This window comes from Chiloscyllium plagiosum, chromosome 6, assembly GCF_004010195.1.
Source record: "Chiloscyllium plagiosum isolate BGI_BamShark_2017 chromosome 6, ASM401019v2, whole genome shotgun sequence".
NCBI lineage: Eukaryota > Metazoa > Chordata > Chondrichthyes > Orectolobiformes > Hemiscylliidae > Chiloscyllium > Chiloscyllium plagiosum.
Genome location: NC_057715.1, coordinates 31748350 through 31770450, shown reverse-complemented (window position 1 = coordinate 31770450; position 22101 = coordinate 31748350).

Here is a 22101-nt window from a genome sequence, read left to right as displayed (position 1 = left end):
TCTGCAGCCCTCACTTTCTCCTGCTTATTTATTTGGCATAATGAAAGATGCATGAACAATTTTTTTAAAAATAAGACAATTCTGCTTAAAAGAATTGAAATTTATCACTCCAACTCCAAATATAACAATAAAAGACATGAAAAGGATTAAATTTTCTGAAGCATTGGAATTGAATGTGTGTTTCCATGGAAACAAATGCTTTCTGGCTAAGAACAATGTTCTTGCCAATCGTCTGTACATTTAAAGAATCACCAAAAAAAAATCTCACGACTTAGGAGCATTTGCCATTTTCTAACATTTGAGAGTAGCATTGTTTATGCTCTGGGAGGTGGAACACCTCCTAGACAACTGTCATTGGTGATAGCTAACAAACGAGGATGTGGAAAGCAGTGTAATTAGTGATGTTTAGGCATCCATAGAAATGAATAAAGAACCATTTGGGTTGTCAGAAAAACTCAATTTAACAATGAAGTGAGTGGCATTTAATGCATTAGTTTTTGCTTTCTTTAAAGGAATACCTCATTAACTGAGGTGATAAGTATCAGATGATTTTGTACAATTTTAATCATGGCATCATTTCCAAGTGACAATATAATGTGTTTCAACATGCTCTATAAATGTTCAAAAAGTCATTGATCAAGTTGGCCAACAATATTTGTAATGAAGATAGGGTTCTTTGTGCCTTGTATGTGCAACAATATGTTCTGGTCTTTGAGGTAAAAGTAAGAGTGAAACTATTGGTGCTCACAATTACGAGGGAGTATCACAGAACCCTGACACAATGACGTTCAGAAATCCCTAGGCCAGTGTCTAAGTTGCACTATTCCTCCAGAAACTGTGCTATCTTGTTTTACTAACAGAATGTACAGTGAAGCTGGGCTGGGAAGTTATCAACAGCATGTAATAACCTGAGCTGTGCATCAATTCCCTTTTGTCTCTTAATACCTCTTACCCACATGGTTATAATTAAAATTCCAAGTACTCGCCAGAATGCATGCAAAAGAGGTGCAATTTAATGACATCAGTAACTTTTCAAACCCAACATTAGCTAACAATTCTGCATCCACCAGTCGGCTTATAATAAGCTTTCAGTTCAAATGGAGAGGATGTGCATCATTTCATGGACTAATGCTCCCATAATCATTGGAGATCTGAGTGACCTCTGAAGCTGACCAGATACATGTTACAGCAGCGTCTCCTTAGAGGTTTTTCTCCAGGCTGTCAGGAAAAGCCAGGAATTGCTCTTCTCTGAGGATGGTTCCATCAGACTGAGGCAACCTAACAGAGGTGGCAGAGGAAATGTGCCACCAAGTGGTGAACAAGTGAACCCAGCTATATTGCAGAAAAAAGAGTGGACAATCTGTTTTGATTTGCACAGGTGAGTGCTCACGATTCATCCTTCAACAATGGTCTATTGCATAGTCATCAATATTATGGTGTCAGAGTTTCATTCTGTAGAATGGGTGATTGCATGATCAACATAAATGCCAAGTGACAATTCAGGCCAAAGCAGGGAAAATTTGATATATCTAATGGGGATTTATGCAGACAAGAGGCTTAAGTGTCACTTGATATCACTAACTATGCAATTTGTCAAGCAAGACAAGGAGACGCTCAATACCAGGGATGTGCCAGACCTTCAGCTCCTCACACTAGTGGAGAAGGTGGCTGCAGGGATTGCTGAAGAAAAGTGAACGAGATCCATGGCAGAGGGTAGGCTGGACTAACAGGCTGTAAAGAGAATGAGATAACCATTCTGTTGGTGGTCTTTAGGTACATAGGATGCACACAGGTCAAAGTTACATGCTTAAGCTGTGAAGATGTTTAATATAATTCATTTTGCTCTCTAAGTCACTATCATTCAAGAACCAGGCCTCTGCCAAGATAGGAGACAGAAGTCTTCACCTCTGGTGCTGAAGTAGCTACCGTGTCAGAGGGTGTACTATCATCTGCCTCATCACCTATCTCTGCCAGCACAGAGATACCCACAACATCTGTGGAGGGGCCACATCTAGATTCAAGAGCACAACATGGTGAACACACTACAGACATGTCTCAGCAATTGAGGGACATTTTGAGGACCAGACCCCTTAATGATCTGAGGACCTCTAGGGAGCAGACTGCTGGAGAATGAGATCTACTATTATTGGCAGAAATGGCACTTTGTGAAGAGAGCACATACAATGACATGAGGCTCGTCCATGGTTACCAGCCATTTAATTAATTATTTAGGAGCCACTTTAGTTGGCCAATTGTGCACAACATGAACTCTCAAATCAACACTTCTTCCACTTCAAACAAGCTTACATTGAAAGAAGCTATATTCAACAAGACAGCCTAAAAATATGGTGCTGGTTTACATTTCAAATTCCTGTTCCTGCTACACTCATGCTGTGTCCCATCACCACATTTCATCTCTGCCCGTCTCTATACATGACTTCATCCGAATACACCGTCTGACCCTGAATCCTCTCATTATCTATCTCACCTTGTTTGTTTGTTCCTGTGATCCACCCTTTTAGATCTTCCAAAACTGGACATGATTGCGGATCATCCTCAGTTCCTAGTCCCATTTCTTCTTTGAGTGTGACTATTCCCTCCTACACTACCATCCTAAAATCAATCCTCCAGACCTTACCATTGATAGAAATCACCACTCCCTTTCGAATCTCCACCCATCTCTCTGCTGATTCTGTCAACTCCCTTCCTCTTTGGGACCACCACAGCAAGGAGCTTGGTCCTTCACTTTTATGCACGTAAGTTCACCCAACCATCCAGTCTATCCACCGTTCCTTCTCTCAACTGCGAACATCACCATCTATCCACTCTCCCTTTCAGCCAGTACACTTCACCATATCAAAACATCAACTTTTTGACCACCCATTGCCTTGTGCCACTGAGTTCAGCTTAGAAGCCTACTCACCTCAGTCACAAAGGCATAAGGCTGAAGATGTCCGTTATCTTTAAACGATCGTGAACTGGTGCCACAGGATTCTAATGCAGTATTGACTTTATCTTGAAGGAAATTGGAAACTGTTTCATGTTATTGTGTATTCATGACAAGAATATGTTGTACAAGTAGGAACCAGACCAGAATAATTTTTGGAGCATCGCAAAGATATCAACGATTCTATCGCTGCATCTGAAACTGCTTTTGGGAAATAGAAACTTTGTTGTCCATTTAATTAGTTCAACCCACACGCCATGTTCCCAGTCCACAAAATTCCATAGATAGAAGGACGTGAAATTGCAATAGACACACTGTAAATAAATCATAGAAAGTTAGAGTACATCGAGTTTTAGTGCACATATCTTTTACAACAACATAAAAGGAGAATAGAAACAGAAGGCCACAGAGAACAAAAATGTGCTTAAACTGTGAAGATGTCTAATAGATTGCTTTTGTTCTTATAGTCATAGTTTCTTCCTAAAAACCCTGCAAGCCACAGACCATCCAAACTTGGAGCTCTTCTGCCATTCCATTAGTATTATTAGGGCAAAACCCTTAAACTCACTTCCTAACATTACTATGGATACATCCACACTCCAAGGACTGCCACAGTGCAAAAGTGTTGTCCACCACTACCATCTTCTCAAGACAATTAGGTTTCAGAACTAAATGCTAGCTTTGTCAGCAATACCCATATCTCATGTATTTTATTTGAAAACATTTACACATTATAAGTCTCATTGTTTTGGATTTTAATTGTTGTTGGAGGCACGAAATTTAAAATAACAACTTTGTTTCCTTTATATTTCTTTGATACCACATTTGGCTTTCTATGTATACTTTGGCATTCAGTTAGCCATTCCATCTTTCTTGGTTTAGACTTGCTATGGTTCAACAAGAATTTATATGAGGATTTGTCTTATTGTCACAGGACTCTGATCCCCTGTAAAGTGTGCTGCACTGAAACAGATGTCTGATCATGTCCAGACTCAAAACCAAAGCCCATTCAAATAAAACTTTACGAAAAAGAACAAATGTGTTCATTAGAAAATTTGGCAGTTTATCCCTTAGCACAGAGCGATAGGAAAATCCAGCACTTGTCATACTGTCCTTTGCATGATATATTACACTTTAAACATATATCAACCTTGCTGCCCTGACCAATGATATACTAATTTACTTTCCCCAAGGCCAAGATGAAAACAAATAGCTTCAAAATCTGAAATCTAACGAAATAAGCAATATGGGTTACAACATTCCAATTGCAAATTCACATCGAGACCAGAAGTACAGCAAAATATTGATTGAAGCAAGACACTAGTATTGAAGTATCATCAAATTGCATCTCAAGTGCTGAGAACTATTGGTGTTTTTAATTAACTTCTGTTCTCTGTAGCCAGTATTCTCTTTCTAGAATTGGTCAGGTCTTTAAAATTATAATGAGTTTTCAAAGTATTTTTCAAGGTGTTTGGATCTTCAAATAACCTTATAAAATTACAAGATAAAATAAACAAAATTATAATTAATCCCATGTCAGACATTGGTGTTTTGTTCTTTTCCTCTCATGAATTTCCACACTCATTTCCACTAGTTTTCTCAAATATCCATCCCAATGACAGTACTTTGAATTAAACCCTGAGGAACACAAGAATGCAAAATGACAAACCCAGCAATGTGTTTTCACCATTTGTGCTTTTCACAAAATGTTGAGCAAATTAGATTCCAGGCTATAATGACCAAATGGAAACCGCATCCATTTCTGATGCATCTGCCATGATGTTCACCTGCAGGACAGAATCCTTTCTGGTTTCAGGATGTTGCCCTTGGAGATTGAGACCAAAGATTGAGGTTAATGATAATCACAAAGCTGTGCACAATTGTAATTTCACCTGAATGGACCAAGTTAATAGCCAGAGAAGATTGAGACGAGGTACAAAAATGAGAAGCCCAGACAGTGTTGCTGGAAAGAAATTGTTCATTGGCAGAGGAGTCCAGAGATGGAAATGTGTTGCTGGAAAAGCGCAGCAGGTCAGGCAGCATCTAGGGAACAGGAGAATTGACGTTTCGGGCATTAGCCCTTCTTCAGGAAGATTCCTGAAGAAGGGCTAATGCCCGAAACGTCGATTCTCCTGTTCCCTAGATGCTGCCTGACCTGCTGCGCTTTTCCAGCAACACATTTCCATCTCTGATCTCCAGCATCTGCAGACCTCACTTTCTCCTCAGAGGAGTCCAGAACCAATGGACACTGATGTAAGTTAATTAGCAAAATAGGCAAGAATGACTTGCAAAAATACTTAATGCACAACAAATCATCTAAGGGTGGTGTGGTGAAGGCAGTTTCTATTGAGGTTTACAGAAGCAAATTAAATAAGCACTTGGAGATATAAAAAAAAAACAGGGCCACATGTAACGAGGGAGGGAGTGAAACTAACTTATTTATTCTTTCGGAGATCTAATGAATCAAATGGTCTCCTTCTGTGCTGTAATTATTCTACGATTCTACGTGAGAGTTCATGGAATTTGAGATTAGCAGAAGTCTTGGAGCATTAAATATGAAAAAAAAAATTAGGAAACAATAATAATCCTAATTGGAAAGCAATGACCAGTGAAGTCTTACTGGGACTGTCTCTATAGCTCCTGGTGTTCATACTTACTAATGACCCTGCAATGATGTTGTAAATGGAATGTTTAACTTTATAACAGATGACAGAAATTTATACAGAAAAGTAGTCCAAGAAGCAGAACGTTACTGAAGGTAATCAACAGAGACAGACCAAGTGGACAGTGAATAATAAACAATTTCACCATAATGGACTGAAACTCATGGGCACTATGTCCACGATTATCTGAAATACTGGCCTCTTAAAGCAGCATAAACTCAGAAAATGACTCCCTTGTTACCTTGAAGCATCAAACAAAAAACAAATACATTTTGATGATTCTGCAAGTTTTCTAACCAAGTAGATTTCCTTGTTAAAGAATCATCTGTTTGCAGATTTCTAAATGTGCTCACCTATTTCATATTCATTTCACAAATTTGTCTGATTACATCCCTCACCGTCACAAAAGTCAATGGATTTCTTTAGACATACATTTGCAAGTGAATCACAACAAAATAATGCATTGGACAATCATCAAATGCACATTCTAACAAGACAACCCCCTCATTATTTTTCAAACCAACTATATTTGTCCATTATTTCAAGGTGTCTCGTCTTCTCCATCACAGGACAGAGCCAACAGCATCAGGAAGTAGAAAATATACAGTTTTGCCATGCTGAAAGAAAATGCAAAACTTTGATTTTTTTTTTGTTTTTTTTTTAATTGTTAGCTTTCTCTTTTTTTCCCAGTGTATCTTTGTACCAAACAATGTTTATGGGTAATAAGGCTACAGGTTGACTGTCCAACATTTGACAAAATGACTAAGTAGCAACCAAAAAGTTACTACCATATGAATTGCTCAATGCAGGGGCAACCCATATTCTAACTATGGTGTGAGACCATGTGTTTCCATTCTTCATGTGTTGTAACCTTATTTCTCTACTTAAGCTGAGATTTCAAGGCATTGCTTTTGACCTAAGTGACAAGATTGCATCTTTCATTTTCAAATTATTTTTACATAAAAGGAAGAAAACAATGTTACGTTAAGTTTAACTAGTTAATCAAAAACTTACTGTGCTCAATTTTGGGATCATCTCATTGGATATTTTAAATTAATAGGTGGAAAATTGCATTGAAAACAATGGCCTTTCTACCATTAACAGTGGACATTCAATCATATACACATGTTCTTTATCTTAAATTTGTCACATTGCTAGATGCTTATCCTACCCACAACTTTAAAGAAAGAACTGTAATCAGTTTAAAATGGACTGAAAGTTGGCTGTCAAGATGATCCTCATTGTGTATTTTTGACTGAGAGCCCAGACAGCCATTACTCTGTTGAAATACCTGAGCAACTGCTTGAAAACTCTGCCTGTCTGATCTTCACTGTCAATTTCACAATGTGTACCTACAAAATGTTAAATGATTCCACATACTTTGCAGTTTCAGCAATTTAAAATACTTGGATCACTGAAAGTTTCATAGACCTGTAATAAGAAGGTTTTTTTTGAAAAGTATAATCAAAATACATCATAAAATTATTGAAAAAACATTGCCTTTTCGCACATTGTTTGTATGTAGTGCATTATGGGTGAATTGACATGTGAGTGCAACACCTTGGCATAGAGCCTTGAAGTCTGGGAGGTTGTTCTTATCTTGGCGTTTCAGCCTAAGGAGGATCCTTAAAACGTATTTTTCAAAAGATTCACTCATGCAGACTATGGCTGATGACATCTCCATTGTGTCATTAACCTTTTAAAAAGCTAATCCTCCCCCAGAAAGAATATACAGGAGTAGGCTATACACATCTCTGCAATACAGGTCAGAAATACCATCGTAGGATCATGAATCAAGCCAAACCACACTCTTATAAGGCACTTGTGGAAATCAGAAAGGTCAGGAATAGGGTTTGCAATCCCAGAATCTCAAGTCCAGAGTCATCCTAACTTGGTAAAAATCTGGAAGAAACACAAATAAGCAGGTTCAGCATAAGTATAAATGACTAACCCACCCATTCTTCATTGTATCACAATAACTTCAGAGAATAAAAACCTTACAGGTGGACAATAGTGGGGTTTAAGTGGTAATTTAAGTGGTTTTTAGATTACAAATCATTTACTCCAATTCAATCAGTTTGCAGACAACAAGTGCAGAGACTCCAGACAAAGCTGTAACAGTAAAGAATTTTGTTTAAAGCTAGAGACTGCAATACCTCAGGGGCTACACAGTGGCTCAATAGTTAGCACTGCTACCTCATAGGGCCTAGGACCTGGGTTCAATTCCAGCACTGGGCGACTGTCTATGTGGAGTTTGTACAGTCTCCCCATATCTGCACAGGCTTCCTCCAGGTGATCCAGCTTCCTCCCACAGTCCAAAGATATGCAGGTTAGGTGGATTAGCCAGGGGAATGCAGGGTTACAGGGATAGGGTAAGGGTTGATGGGTGAGTCAGTGACTTGATGGGTCGAATGGCCTGCTTCCACACTGTAGGGAGTCTATGGCTTTAAGTCTCTCAGCCTGTTCCAACAGTACAGAAATCCCACCTTGTAGTAATAAAACTGCAAGTAACTGACAGCAGAACCTGCTGAAAATCCATGTCTTTCAGTAAATCCTGCAATAATCCTGAGATACCACTCCAGCTATTAAGACTTTCTTGCAGAGTGAAAACTCTTCTCCACCACGCCTGCAATGAATGCTCATTCCTAAGATGAACCAGACATTTGAGTTATAAATGGATCACTTATTTATGACTTGTAAAAGTGTACTATCATTTTTATCTGCATCAATTCCTCAGGTGTGTGTGTGCGCGTGAAATTGCGTGTGTGTCTGTGGTTGTGTCTGTGTGTGTGTGTTTGTGTGTCTGTGTTTGTGTGTGTGCATATGCTTGAGTGTGTGTTTGCTGTGTGAGTATCAAAGGGTTAGACTTTCAGGATGAGTGTACGAATACATAATTCACTTTTTTAAACCTCCCAAAAGATTACTGCTGACACACTAATTAGGGACAATAAAGGAGGAGATTTGGAGTTTCAGTTCTCTCTCATCGCCCTCTGTAATACGTTTAACCAAACTTCCTTTGCCCGGTTTTCTAATTATTATTTTAAACCATGGATCAAATACTTTTGTGTCTTCAGCATCTTTTCACAAGGTGGTTAAAAGTAACCTATCTCCCTTTTGCTTATAAACAATAAGCCAAAGTAAACACCTATAGATTTTTCTTATAAATGGTACCAGCACAGTTTCCATCAATTTGGTCACTTCTTACACATTCCACTGACAAGTTAATTTTAGTTCAAAATCACATGTTTATTTGGAAGTACTAGCTTTTCAGAGTGCCGTGAAGGAGCAGTACTCTGAAAGCGGGTACTTCCAAATAAACCTGTTGGACTATAACCTGGTGTCGCGTGATTTTTAACTTCATCTCCTCCCCCAGTCACCTATTGTACTCTATGCTACTTTTTCCCCACCCCCACCCTCCTCTAGCTTATCTCTCCATGCTTCAGGCTCTCTGCCTTTATTCCTGATGAAGGGCTTTTGCCCGAAACGTCGATTTTGCTGCTCGTCAGATGCTGCCTGAATTGCTGTGCTCTTCCAGCACCACTGATCCAGAATCTGGTTTCCAGCATCTGCAGTCATTGTTTTTACCTCGCTGATTTTTAACTTTGTCTACCCCAGTCCAACACTGGCACCTCCACATCAAAGTTAATTTTACTAAGCTGCCTAATTTGTTTTCTCAAATCAGCTGGTAACTAGCGTTGTACATTTTCAAAGGACAGTTGTTAGCTGAAATGAGGACACTGGCTAAAACTATAAATTGCTGCCAAGTGTTTAATCTCCATTGCTATGTTGTTTAAATTCCAGGGGCTCTGACATCACAGCAATGACAGGAACTCCTGGGAATGTCAAGCAGCTTTCTTCCTGTCATTTCAAAATGAAGTTATTCGCAGTATTCAGTTGCTGAGCCGTTCAGAATTTTCTCACTTAGACAAAAGGACCTTGATTATTTTGAGATGACTGTATAAATATGAACTAATCAAAGCTACCTTGTGGAACATACAATGACATTTTTGAATTTCTGGCAGCAGCTAGAGAAAAGTCACATGGCCAATCAAGCTTTGTGTATAATTGCAAAGGACATTTCTTTTAGTAAACGACACCCACTATCTGTTAGATGAAGCTATTCCCTCTCTTTCTCCCTCTGCATCTCAGACAGAATCCTATCTGCTGGGTTTGATTTTTTAAAATTCATTCACAGGATTTGGGCATCACTGGCTAGGCCAGCATTTACTGCCTATCCTGAATTTCCCAGAGAGCAGTTGAGAGTCAACCACAATTCTGAGGCCCTGAAGCCACAAGTAGGCCAGACCATGGGACATAAGTGAAATACATGGATGTTTCCTGACAATGGTTTCATGGTTATCATTAAACTTTTAATTCCATATTATTTTTATTGAATTGAAGTTCCACCAAATGCCATGGTGGATGAAATAATTGCACAGAGGCCAACATCCCATTACCAAGTCACCCTTCATTTACTTGTGCACAGTACACTGGCTGTGGTCAGCCAGCTCGGAGTCAGTCCCCAGAACTAAGGACATTTCTAAGTCCCCTGTTTATGTACATTTTTTTCCCTGAGACTCTCCTGTTTATATTTTTCAGAGTTTAATTTCTTGGTCTCTTGGAAAGAAACACTTAAGTCTAATTCCAGATTGGAATGATTGTAACAAGGTTAGCCAGCTGGACCTTTGAAGTAACTGCCCAGAGGCCAATATTCCATCAACATGTCACTCTTTATTTCCTTGTGGTCTGTCAGCTCAGAGTCAGTTCCCTGAACGGAGGAGATTCTAAATCCTCTGTTTATACTGGTCAGCTAGGGCTTCCTGATTGGCCCAGGTTAGGGCTGCCCATGGCTGAAGCAGTACAAAATGGCTGTAGGTGGTTCTCAGTTGACATAAAATGGCTGAGGAAGAATATAAATTGAAATAACAGCTTCTATAATCTACTGTTTGAAGCTAAACTGTAAACCAGAGTAAATATCTGCCTTCACAGAAAGAGCATATCCAAGATAACTAGATTAAGATAAGGCAGAAGCCTTCTTGTGAAATATCTACAATTGACCCTGTTTCTGCTTGTGCAGAAACCATTAAATAACGTACAACCTTGAGGGATGCCTCCATATAAGGCCGGTCCAAAGTTTGGTATTCATCATGGGATAGAAGGGAAGAGTTTGACCACATACATATCATGATGTTATGACCCCCCAGGTAATTGGATGAGTAATTAGATGATAGCTAATCAAATTGGTCTGAGGAACTGTATGTAAACTGCATGTTTTTCTTTATTTGGTGATGAAGTCCTTGGACTGCCCAAAGGCTCTCTTCCTACCAGTGTAAAACAATAAACTCTTTGATGCTTGAAATGGATGTGGGTGTCTAATGGTTCATTTAGTCATCCCACCCCATCAGCTGCAGTTCCCAAAGAAGATATCAGCTCCAACCTCAAAAGCTTTGGATAACTACAACCAGTTACAATTAACCAACCCTTCTCTTTTTGCTTCTTACTGAATCCTAATTGGGATAAAATGAAACCCCTTTACTTCGCAGTTTGTATTTTTGCATGTTTATTGAAGCATATGTGTTTGTGGATATATTATAGAAGTCAAAATGTAATTGAACATTATTAACAATTTTACCTGTGTGCATCAGTTACGTTAAAATTATGTTATTATTTTAACATAATAAAACTGGCCCATTAATTGTTTAACTCAAGAAAACTCATCCAACTATTATATTTTAAAATCACAAAACAAAAATGCAAGCACACTAAAGTTTGAATAGTCCACAGGGAGTCATTTAGTCAGCATTGAATTAGTACTTTGTTTGTTTCAAGTTTGTGCTGAAACCAGTTTCTTTCAGGTCTTGTTAGGCCTTCCTGGAATCAAGCATAGCTAATGAACAAAGAGTCAGTATGAAGCAGGAAAAGTTACAAGGAGGGAGAGGAAGACGAGGGGGAGTAAGACTTGTGAGATGATTCCATATGTGCTCAGATCTTCAGGGAACAATTCTTTTACCTGGGTTTTAGTGAGCAGTATGCTTAAGATGTAGTTACTCACAAAGAGGTTGTGACTAAAACCTGACAACTGTTGCAGATATAATTGCAAGCTCATGGCACAGGATGGGTACTGTTGCCTGTGGCTGTCAGGTTGGCTGTGGTTTTTAATTTCTTTGCGTCTGATTCCGCCCAGGCTGCCACCTCACATAGAAAACAAAGAATGACAATTTTTGAGCACACTGTTGTATAAGGGAGGTTACTGATGCTCATTATATGTCGAGTCTAATTCACTTCAGTAAGAAATTTGCATGAATTGCCAGCTCCCCGTGATTTAGAGATGCCGGTGTTGGACTGGGATGTACAAAGTTAAAAATCACACAACACCAGGTTATAGTCCAACAGGTTTAATTGGAAGCACACTAGCTTTCGGAGCATCGCTGCTTCATCAGGTGGTAGAGACTACCACCTGATGTCTCTACCACCTGATGAAGCAGCAACGCTCCGAAAGCTAGTGTGCTTCCAATTAAACCTGTTGGACTATAACCTGGTGTTGTGTGATTTTTAACTTTGTACAGCTCCCTGCACAGTCTCTCACAAATTCAAAGTTCATGCTCAGAGTGCAGACTCAGGGGTTCAAATTAACCTCATCAATTCTTGAACTGGGTAACTCAATGGAAGGGACATTGCCAGACTCCAGTTTGTCCACATGTTGTGGACTAGTGGTGACCCCTAATTGAACAGAATATAACAGAATCTCTGGGCAGCTGCATGAAAGCAAGGTCGACCTATTCTTACTATTCAAATTACCCGAGGAATCTTACATCCACTGCCCTTTGGCAACCAGAAGATCGCATTCACCAAAACATTTGAATGTCTCCATTTGACCCTGTCAGGCTGTGTCTACACTGAAGGTAATTCCAGGTCTTGTCATCTCAGGTGTTCAGGGGAGAACAGTACCTACGTTTTAGGTGCTCTATCAGCTGTCAATATAGGGCAAAGCTGAAAGAAAATACTATCTTTTTTTTCAAATAACAAGCATTTATTTGACAGGGTTGAGTAAACATGAATTTCTTGCTTTTTTTTGGTTAATTGCCTTCCAATTACAGCTTGTGCTCAATACTTAGTGCATTCCAACTGACTCCATGGACTGTGTCAATATCATCCAATGGGAGGTAGTGATGGAATTTAACATTCAAAATTGCAATTGCACATGTGTCCCAATGTCCTGTTTCTTAAATCTGAGCTTCATTGGCTCTTTATACTCTAACAATAAGTTGTACACCAAATCATTGATGGTAAGTATTAATTGAAAAATACAAATACTTGTGACACGTCAATCAAATAAATTATGCAACTTGCAGCACAAGTCCACAAAAAATCGTAACATAAAATAGGTAATGATTTCCATTTTATTCAGAATGTTTGCTGTTACTTTCGTGGTCTGGTATCAAATACTGAAAGCAGAATAACAATTGCTAAGTTATTGATTTAAAAGTCCCTCACAGACTCCATGAGATCCCAGGTCATCAATTTCCTCCACACTCCTTGATTTTCTTCTACAAAGGGTAGAATCTTCTAGTCCTGGAGAAGGTGAGAAGAGAGGAGACTGATCTTAAAAGAAGGATCAAATGTTCTGACTGCAGGTATTGGGAAACCTAGCTGCATGCAATTGCATCTGATTGAAAACATAATTCATCAGAATAAAGCACTCACTCCAAATTAAGTTTCAGTGCATCACAAATCCATGCCTTCAGATACCCAACTGCATATAAGAGGCTTGTACTTGGCAAACTTAATGTTATCTGGAGAATCTGGAGAAAGCACTTGCTAATTTGTCCTCATAGTAATATTTGTTTGTATAATTATCAAATTGACAATGTGTGCTAATGAAGACCTATTTGGGGTAAGTATTTATCTCTGGGAAAAGGTCTATGTTTTGTTATGTCTCATTTCTAATTGTTTTCACGACTATACATCAACTAACAACAGCAATATAGAGATTTATGTAAATACGTTTGTCAATCAAAGGCTTTTTAACCAGTTGGTTCATGCAACCATATGATATTTTTGTCATCTGATCGCAGTTCAATTAGCTTCTGGCAATTAACACCTTATATTTATGCAGTTCCCTTGGCATTATCATCCCTGCTAAAGTTCACGAGCAATGTCAGGTTATTTTGCCATGTGAGAAAGTGTTGGATATTTGAATTACAGCTTGGGAAAATAGTTATTTTTTAAAGATAGAGGTAGAGCAGTCTCTGGAGGAAATTCCAAGTCTACAATCCTAAACAGTAGAAGTATTTGTACCAAAGATTTAAGTCTAGAGAAGGCAGCCTGCAAACAATGCAGGTTGGCTCACACTAGAGTACTATCAGAGTTCTACATTGTCAGGTGTGACCTTTCAAATGAGGTATTAAACCAAGGGACCTTCAGTCCTTACTACTGGACATGAAAAATCACTTACCACAGTTTTGAATAGGCATAGTGGAGTTGTCCTATTGAGAAAAAAAAAAATTAGAGTATGAAGATATTTGAACATATGGATGAGAATTGTAAATGCAAGACATTGTAGGATCAGGTACTGATTGATATAGATTAGCTGAAACAATGGGTGATGGTGGGCAGGAGTAGATGTGAATTGAGGTCTGAAATCTTTGTCAGCTATTTCTGTGTGCAATAACTTCAGTCCAGTCACAAAGACTCGAGCATAACCTTCCTTTTGCTGTATGAGGATTTAAGGAGAAAGTGAGGTCTGCAGATGCTGGAGATCAAAGTTGAAACTTTATTGCTGGAACAGCACAGCAGGTCAGGCAGCATCCAGGGAACAGGAGATTCGACGTTTCGGGCACAGGCCCTTCTTCAGGAATCATTCCTGAAGAAGGGCCTGTGCTGAATCTGTATGAAGATATTTGAAGGGCCTGTGCTATATCTGTCAACCTGTGCCCGAAACGTCGAATCTCCTGTTCCCTGGATGCTGCCTGACCTGCTGTGCTGTTCCAGCAATAAAGTTTCAACTGTATGAGGATTTAAGCCAAGATCTTGTCTTACCATGTCAGATCCCATGGTATTGAAGATGACAACTCATATTCAAGACGTTGTTGGACCAGGAGCTCGGGTAGATCAGCAAGCAGAACATTAATGGGTGAATAGAACTGAGTGTGAAATTAGAATCCTTACAACGTTCTTGACAATATTTATTGTTTGAATAATCTCCAATTTTTTGTGGCGTGTTTCTGTGTGCAAATTAGCTGACACTTTCCTTAATCTTGAAGATAAATTACTTAATTGTATAGAACATCCTGTAAGTGCCCTGTTTACATTGAGATTCATTCACCCATTTTCTTCCAACCTGAGGCTGACATTCAGTCCAATCTCAATTCTTCTGACTTGATCATGTGCTAGACAATCACGTATACACATTTTCTCTATGTTTTATACATATATCCACAACATTTACTTACATATATTCTTGCATATCCAGGAAATCACCCTCGCCCTAATATTTTTGTGCTTTACAGTCCCCTCAAACCTTTCTTCAGCCTAAATTATATTTGAAGGAATTCAGCAAATCAATCTTCACTGTGCATGGCCGCAGCTTGTTTTGAAAATCCTGCACTCTGTAAGGAACATAATAATTTCCTGCCATTTAATTCTAATCTGGCCTTCAGCAAAATAAAATTGTAATTCCTGACCTCCTCCACACATTTAATTAAAACAAACTTACAATCTAATTCCTTCATCATCCTATAAACTTTGATCAAATTACCTCTAAGCCTAGGCTTCCTAAAAGACAGCCAGTCTTGATTATGAGGGTACGTAATGCAGGTAAATTGCAAAGAGTCTGGATAAACAATCAAATGCACACAGACTCCAGAAATTAGAATGAAACTGAGTCATAAAGGTAGAAAGAAACAGAGGAATACAGAGAGAAGAGTAGAAAAGAAACAAGAGAAAGGAAGGAGGAAAGAAAAATAAACCAGCAGGAGGATTTTCCTCATGTATTTCAGGATCCCACTATGAGGCTCAATTGAGAGGAATGGTCACTAACTTGTGACTTTACCTGAATTGGTCATCTCATGGCAAGAACGATGACCACCAACAAATTTTTTGTATTCATTTACAGGATGTGGACGTCTCTGGTTAGGCAAACATTTACTGCCCATCCCTGATTGATCATATTAAGAATCAACTGAATTGCTATGAGTCTGGAGTCACACATAAGTCAGATCTGGTAAGGATGGCAGATTTCCTTCCCTAAAGGACATTAGTGAACCAGTTGAGTTTTTACAACAATCAACAAGAGTTAATTGCCGTCATTAGGTACTTAATTCCAGATGTTATTTAATTGAATTCATATTCCACCATCTGTTATGGTGGGATTTAAAACCAAGACCTCAACCTTAAGTGAATCTCTGAATTAATAGGCTAATGATAATGCTAAATGTTTCCATTTACCTCCCCAGAGATAGAAAATAGGAGTAGGAGTAGGCTATTTTGCCCTTTGAGCCTGTTCCACCATTCAATATGATCATGGCTGATAACTCAATTCCAATTCCTACTTTTTCCCTATACCCTTTGATTCCTTTGGTCCAAAGAACTATAACTTTGTCCTGAAAAAAATCAGTCACTTGTTGCCCCTCTATACTTTGATGAATTCATGTCACAGGACACCCAGAGTGCTCTGTATCACCCAGTTCTGCAACCTGCCCCAACAACACTGCATGGAGAAGGTGAGGTCTGCAGATGCTGGAGATCAGAGCTGCAAATGTGTTGCTGGAACAGCGCAGCAGGTCAGGCAGCATCCAAGGAGCAGGAGAATCGACGTTTCGGGCATGAGCCTGAAGAAGGGCTCATGCCCGAAACGTCGATTCTCCTGCTCCTTGGATGCTGCCTGACCTGCTGCATTTTTCCAGCAACACATTTTCAGTCCAACAACACTGCATGCCTATTCGAACTGCCCAAGTAGATAAGGTGACATTTACCCACACTGGTCTCCAACTGCCACTTTTTGGTCATTAGTTAAGGAAACTAAACAGGTTCACATAGCTGGAAAGCCAATATGAGACATTCCCAGGTTGGTAGCATCATATAACTGAGGGAGACAGCAACTCAAGATGTATCTCCAATGTGTTGTTATGTTTCAATATACAAAATGACCACAGCAATTAGCAAGGTCATCTTTGTTGAGGGTGAGCCCCTTTACAGGGTGGCCAGTAACTGTGACTGAAGCTTCTGTTACAGGCTGCTATATTATCCTCATACTTCTAGCATCTGAGATTGTAATCCTTAATAATCCCTGAACTAGTTGAATCAGCATCATGCTACTTTTAGGCAAGTAACCCTTTCGCACCCTCCATCACAGCTCCACAAAATAGCTCAGAGGGGTGAATGGTGCCAGGGTACTGCCAACCAGTGGCATGAGATTTTACACCCAGCTATTTTCATGCCTACCCTTTTGAAGGCCAGAAGTCCCCCTCCTGAACTTGAGTAGTGGAAGAGAATCTGATTTTTTTTCCTCCACAGGTGAGCAATTAGCAACTCTTCTTTTTGTTCAACTAGTGTGATTTGTGTGGTCCAATAAACTCGCCTACTAAACAAGAGAATATAAAGAAAACAGACTATTCCAATTACTGGCTCTGTGCGCAAAAGCAATTTAGATTTACACTGTTGTGCAAGGTCACTGCTCATTGCACTTTTCCATTTCATATGCAATCCCATTCTGGGAAGCTATTCTTCATCAGGAAAGCCTGTAGCTGGGTCTACTCAAGCTATTTCAACACCCCTTGGGCGAGGTTGAGGGAAACCTGTCAGCACATTTTCACTAATGGTACACAGTTGCTTGCTGTTACCTGTGCATGCTTAAATATCAGGTGTGCCCAAATCAAGGTTGCATGAAATATGGTTTGATTGCTTTACACTTGATGAAATCTCGGAGAGTTCATCAAACAGCTGTCATAATCCAAGCTAAGATTTAGGATTTTCTCTACAATAACAATGCATTGTACATAACATTTCTGTTCCCTTTCTTCACTGTTGGTTTTATTGATTTTTTTTTACAATTTATTGCTTTAGCATCCTCTGTTTGCCTTGTGTTGTGAAAAGGCAATCTAAAGCTCCAAACAGCAGCAAAGTCACCTAATGATATAAAAAATAGTTATCGAAGAAAGTAAATGTGTTTACACATTTTATTATCTAAAAGAGCTGTGATTCAGAAAGGCTTATTAGTGTTACTGGATTTTAATAACTGAAGGCTATGGAACTTTTAAGTATCTTCAGGGAAAAAAAAACATATGATTCATTTATTTTATAAATGAACCCAGCAAGGAGCTTTTACTTATGCCAGACCTGAAATCAATGAGGTTTAGGTGTATTTGTACAGTCTTTGCACATATAGCCATAACTGTGGTACTCAATCTTATTTTAATCACTTGTGTTGGCATGTTCAAGTATTGATGCATTTTTTTGCCTCTTGGCTCTGTCTAACAGTCTTATAGGAAATTGCTGCTTTGGCTCTTGAGTTTAAATTACATATGATCTTGCACCCTGGCACAGACAGAGTCATATACCTTAACTTGAAATGAGACAGTCATTCAGAAATGAAGAAAGGGAGGGTTTTCTGATTTTCTGTCCTATTCTAGTTCACAATTTGGTAGGGTTAAATTTAGAGCATTTACTATGTCTGCATTGTACACTTAGCTGATAAGAGCAATTATCAATGCAAGCAACCAAAGATCGCTGATCGTTTTGGTGGTTGCATTAATGATGCTCCTTATAAAAGGTCTTTATCTTAACAAGGGTGATACAATCATTCTTAACTCAAATTATAGATGGATTTCTTAGGGTTTGATTTTATTTTCAGGTAGTTATCATTACGTATACGTCTTGTAAGTAAGTATCCTTTCGAAAGTTAGGATGAATGCATGACATTGATTTTGATCACATTTTGTCAAAATACGTCAACTATATTTCACAAATTTGTCAAATGTGAGTGAGATCATAAAAATAGTTAGACTAACTATTGTTAGGTTCATGACTACTGCATTACTGATATCTTATATTCAGCCTGTTTAAATGTAGCTTCTAATTCTCAATCACAAGTTGGAGCTAGCCCTGAGATTTTCTCGACAGATTTTTAAGAAATGACAGATCATCCTCAGTTTTTCACTGCACCATCACACCATAGCTCCTTTTCATGATGACACAATTAAGGTTCAGGAGCGCTTTATTGTATCTAGACTCCATCACCTATTAGCCGTGGTAATCCAAAAATGGCGTGTAAGGAACACAGTTTTCAGTGTCCTTATTTTTGAAACACCAAATATTTGAGGCAAGGTTCCCCTCCTCCCCCCATTTTCATGCAATTCCATTTTTAATTGTGGCAAAGAACATTAACACCAAAAAATCTACTAAGCTGAATTCCTCAAAATATGAGCATGGTACAGATGAGGCCTTGACAAAGACATCAGATGCATTTCAACCTGTTTGGGTTAATGTAGGGATAATTTCACAGCTGGTAACTTTAATATGGTTATATCATACTAAAGTAGTTAATCTGACAATTTAAATTTATTCCAGGTAACAAAATTTCACTTTGTTAGATTAATATTAAACATGCTTAAGTTGCAAAATTTTGACACATCCTTGTAAGAACTCTTAAACACCATCAAGCTATAGTTAGACAGAAAATTAAAGGTGCAGCAAAAACAGAAATTATTGGAAAATTAAAGGTGCAGACAGTTGAATACTTTATTGTCAGTCAAAACTTTTGTGGTTCATTTATTTGAGTATGAAGTGACCCTACTGTCCGACATTTCACTTGAATCTTGAACTGTCTGAATTCATTATTCAAAATGGCACATAATGCCTCATGTTTTCCATTAACTCACTGGGCAGAGTCAAGCAATGGTAATGCACTTGAAGGATACCTACTTACCTGTCAGCCACATTTGAGTCCAGCTTCTCCTAAATGCACCTACCAGAGAACCAGCAAGAAATCCACTCAGTGTAGTGGCATTTAGCAGGACGACATGGCTCTTGATTTGATTTATTATTGTTACACGTACCTAAGCATAGGGAAAACTTTTTTTTGCAGTACATTACATCATAAACATACAAGACCCAAAGATCATAGGGTGATTGAACAGAATGAGGAAGACAAATTACAGCTGCAAAGAAGTTATGCAAAAAGCAAGATCAACATTAGATTTGAAATTTGAGCACTCCATTCAGAAATCTAATAACAGCAGGGAAGAATGTGGTCTTGAATCTGTTGGTCCATATGTTTAATGTTCTTTATCTTCTGCCTTATGGAAGAGGTTGGAAGAGGTCATAACTAAGGTGGGAGGGGTCTTTGGCTGCCCTTCTGCAGCAACAAGAAGTGTAGATGGAGTCAATGGATGGACGGTTGGCTTGCTGATAGTCTGGGCTATATTCACAACTTTCTGTAGTTTCTTATGGTCTTGGGCAGAGCAGTTGCTGTACCAAGCTATAATAGAATGCTTTCAATGGTGCATCTGTAAAATTTGGTAAGGGTCCTTCATGGACATGTTGAATTTCCTTAGCCACCTGAGACAGAGGAGGCGTTGTTGTGCCTTGACTGTTGCATCAACAAGGGTGGTCCAGGACAGATTGCTGATCATTGTCACTCCTAGGAAATTGACACAATCTCCACCTCAGCTTCAGATAGGGGCATGTCCTCTTCTTTGCTTCTTGAAGTTGACCATCAGCTCTTCAGTTTTGTTGACATTGCGGGAGAGATTGTCATTTTTGCACCATGTCAATAAGCATTCTATCAATTTCTTTTATTCTGTCTCATCATTGTTTAATATCTGGCCTACAACAGATGTGTCATCAGCCAACTTGTAGGTAGAGTTCAGATGAAATTTGGTCACATAGTCTGAGTGTACAGGGAGTACAGGCTGAGTACACATCCTTGTGGGGCACGAGTGTTGAGACTTTCATAGAGTTGCTGTTGCTTATCTTCACTGATTGCGGACTATGGGTCAGAAAGTCAAGGCTCCAGTTGTAGAGGGTCGAGCAGAGACCTCAGTCTTGGAGTTTGAAGATTAGTTTTATTGGGATTGAAGGTGGAGCTATAGTCAATATTCTTATTATCCAGATGGTCCAGGGATGAGTCTAGGGCAAGGGAAATAACCTCTGCCATGGAACTATTGCTCCAGTGGCCAAATTGCCAGGGATTGAGGCAGGCTGGGGCTTACAGTTGATATGAGCCCTGAGTAACGTCCAGAAACACTTTATAATTACAGAGATCAGAGCTACCGTATTTCAGAATTTATGCTGCTTAAAGTTCCCAGAGGTACTTTGACAGCAGCTCGGGAAGGTTAGGACTATAAAGTAAGTGAGGCTGCAGAGGTGCTGGGTTAGTGGGTAAGAGATTAGTGCGCCAGGCAGGTAAGAGTGTAGCATGCCAGTTGGGTAGGAAGAGTGTAGAGTGACAGGTGAGTAAAAGGTTAGACTGGCAGATTGGTAAGAGAGTTGGGGAGGCAGGTGCACGAGGGAGTAGGGGACTACATGTGTGTGTGGATAGTGTACCGGGTGGGTGAGGAAGTAAAGGAGCAGAAGAGTACATGAATGTGAAGACCAGGTCAGGGTGAGTGTCAGGTCAGGTTGGGAATGTTGGGTTGGGAATTGTTGGGTGCAGGGATAGCTGTTGTTTTACAGTCATATAATCATAGAGATTTACAGCATGGAAACAGACACTTATGTCCAATACGTCCATGCCGACCAGATATTCTAACCTAATCCATTCCTATTTGCCAGCATTTGGCCCATATCCCTCTAAACTCTTCCTATTCATATACGCATCCAGATGCCTTTTAAATGCTGCAATTGTACCAGCCTCCACCACTTCCTCTGGCAGCTCATTCCATACATGCACCATCCTCTGCATGAAAAAGTTGCCCTTTTTTTATTAGATTAAATTCCCTACAGTGTGGAAACAGGCCCTTTGGCCCAACAAGTCCACACCGACCCCTCCTCCCCGCCCCCTACCTCAGGGAAAATACCTTGTCTATTTATCCTATCCAAGCCCTTCATGAGTTTATAAACATCTATAACTCACCTCTCAGCCTCCAACGCTCCAGGGAAAACAGCCACAGCCTATTCAGCCTCTCCCTACAGCTCAAATCCTGGCAACATCCTGGTAAACCTTTTCTGAACCGTTTAAAGTTTCACAACATCTTTCCGATAGGAAGGAGAGCAGAGTTGCATGCAATATTCCAAAAGTGGCCTAACCAATGTCCTGTACAGCTGCAACATAACCTCCAACTCTGAATCTCAACGCTCTGACCAATAAAGGAAAGCATACCAAATGCCTTCTTCACTAACCTATCTATCTGCAATTCCACTGTCAAGGAGCTATGAACCTGCACTCCAAGGTCTCTTGGTTCAGCAACACTCCCTAGGACTTTATCATTAAGTGTATAAGTCCTGCTAGGACTGCTTTTCCAAAATGCAGCACCTCACATTTATCTAAATTAA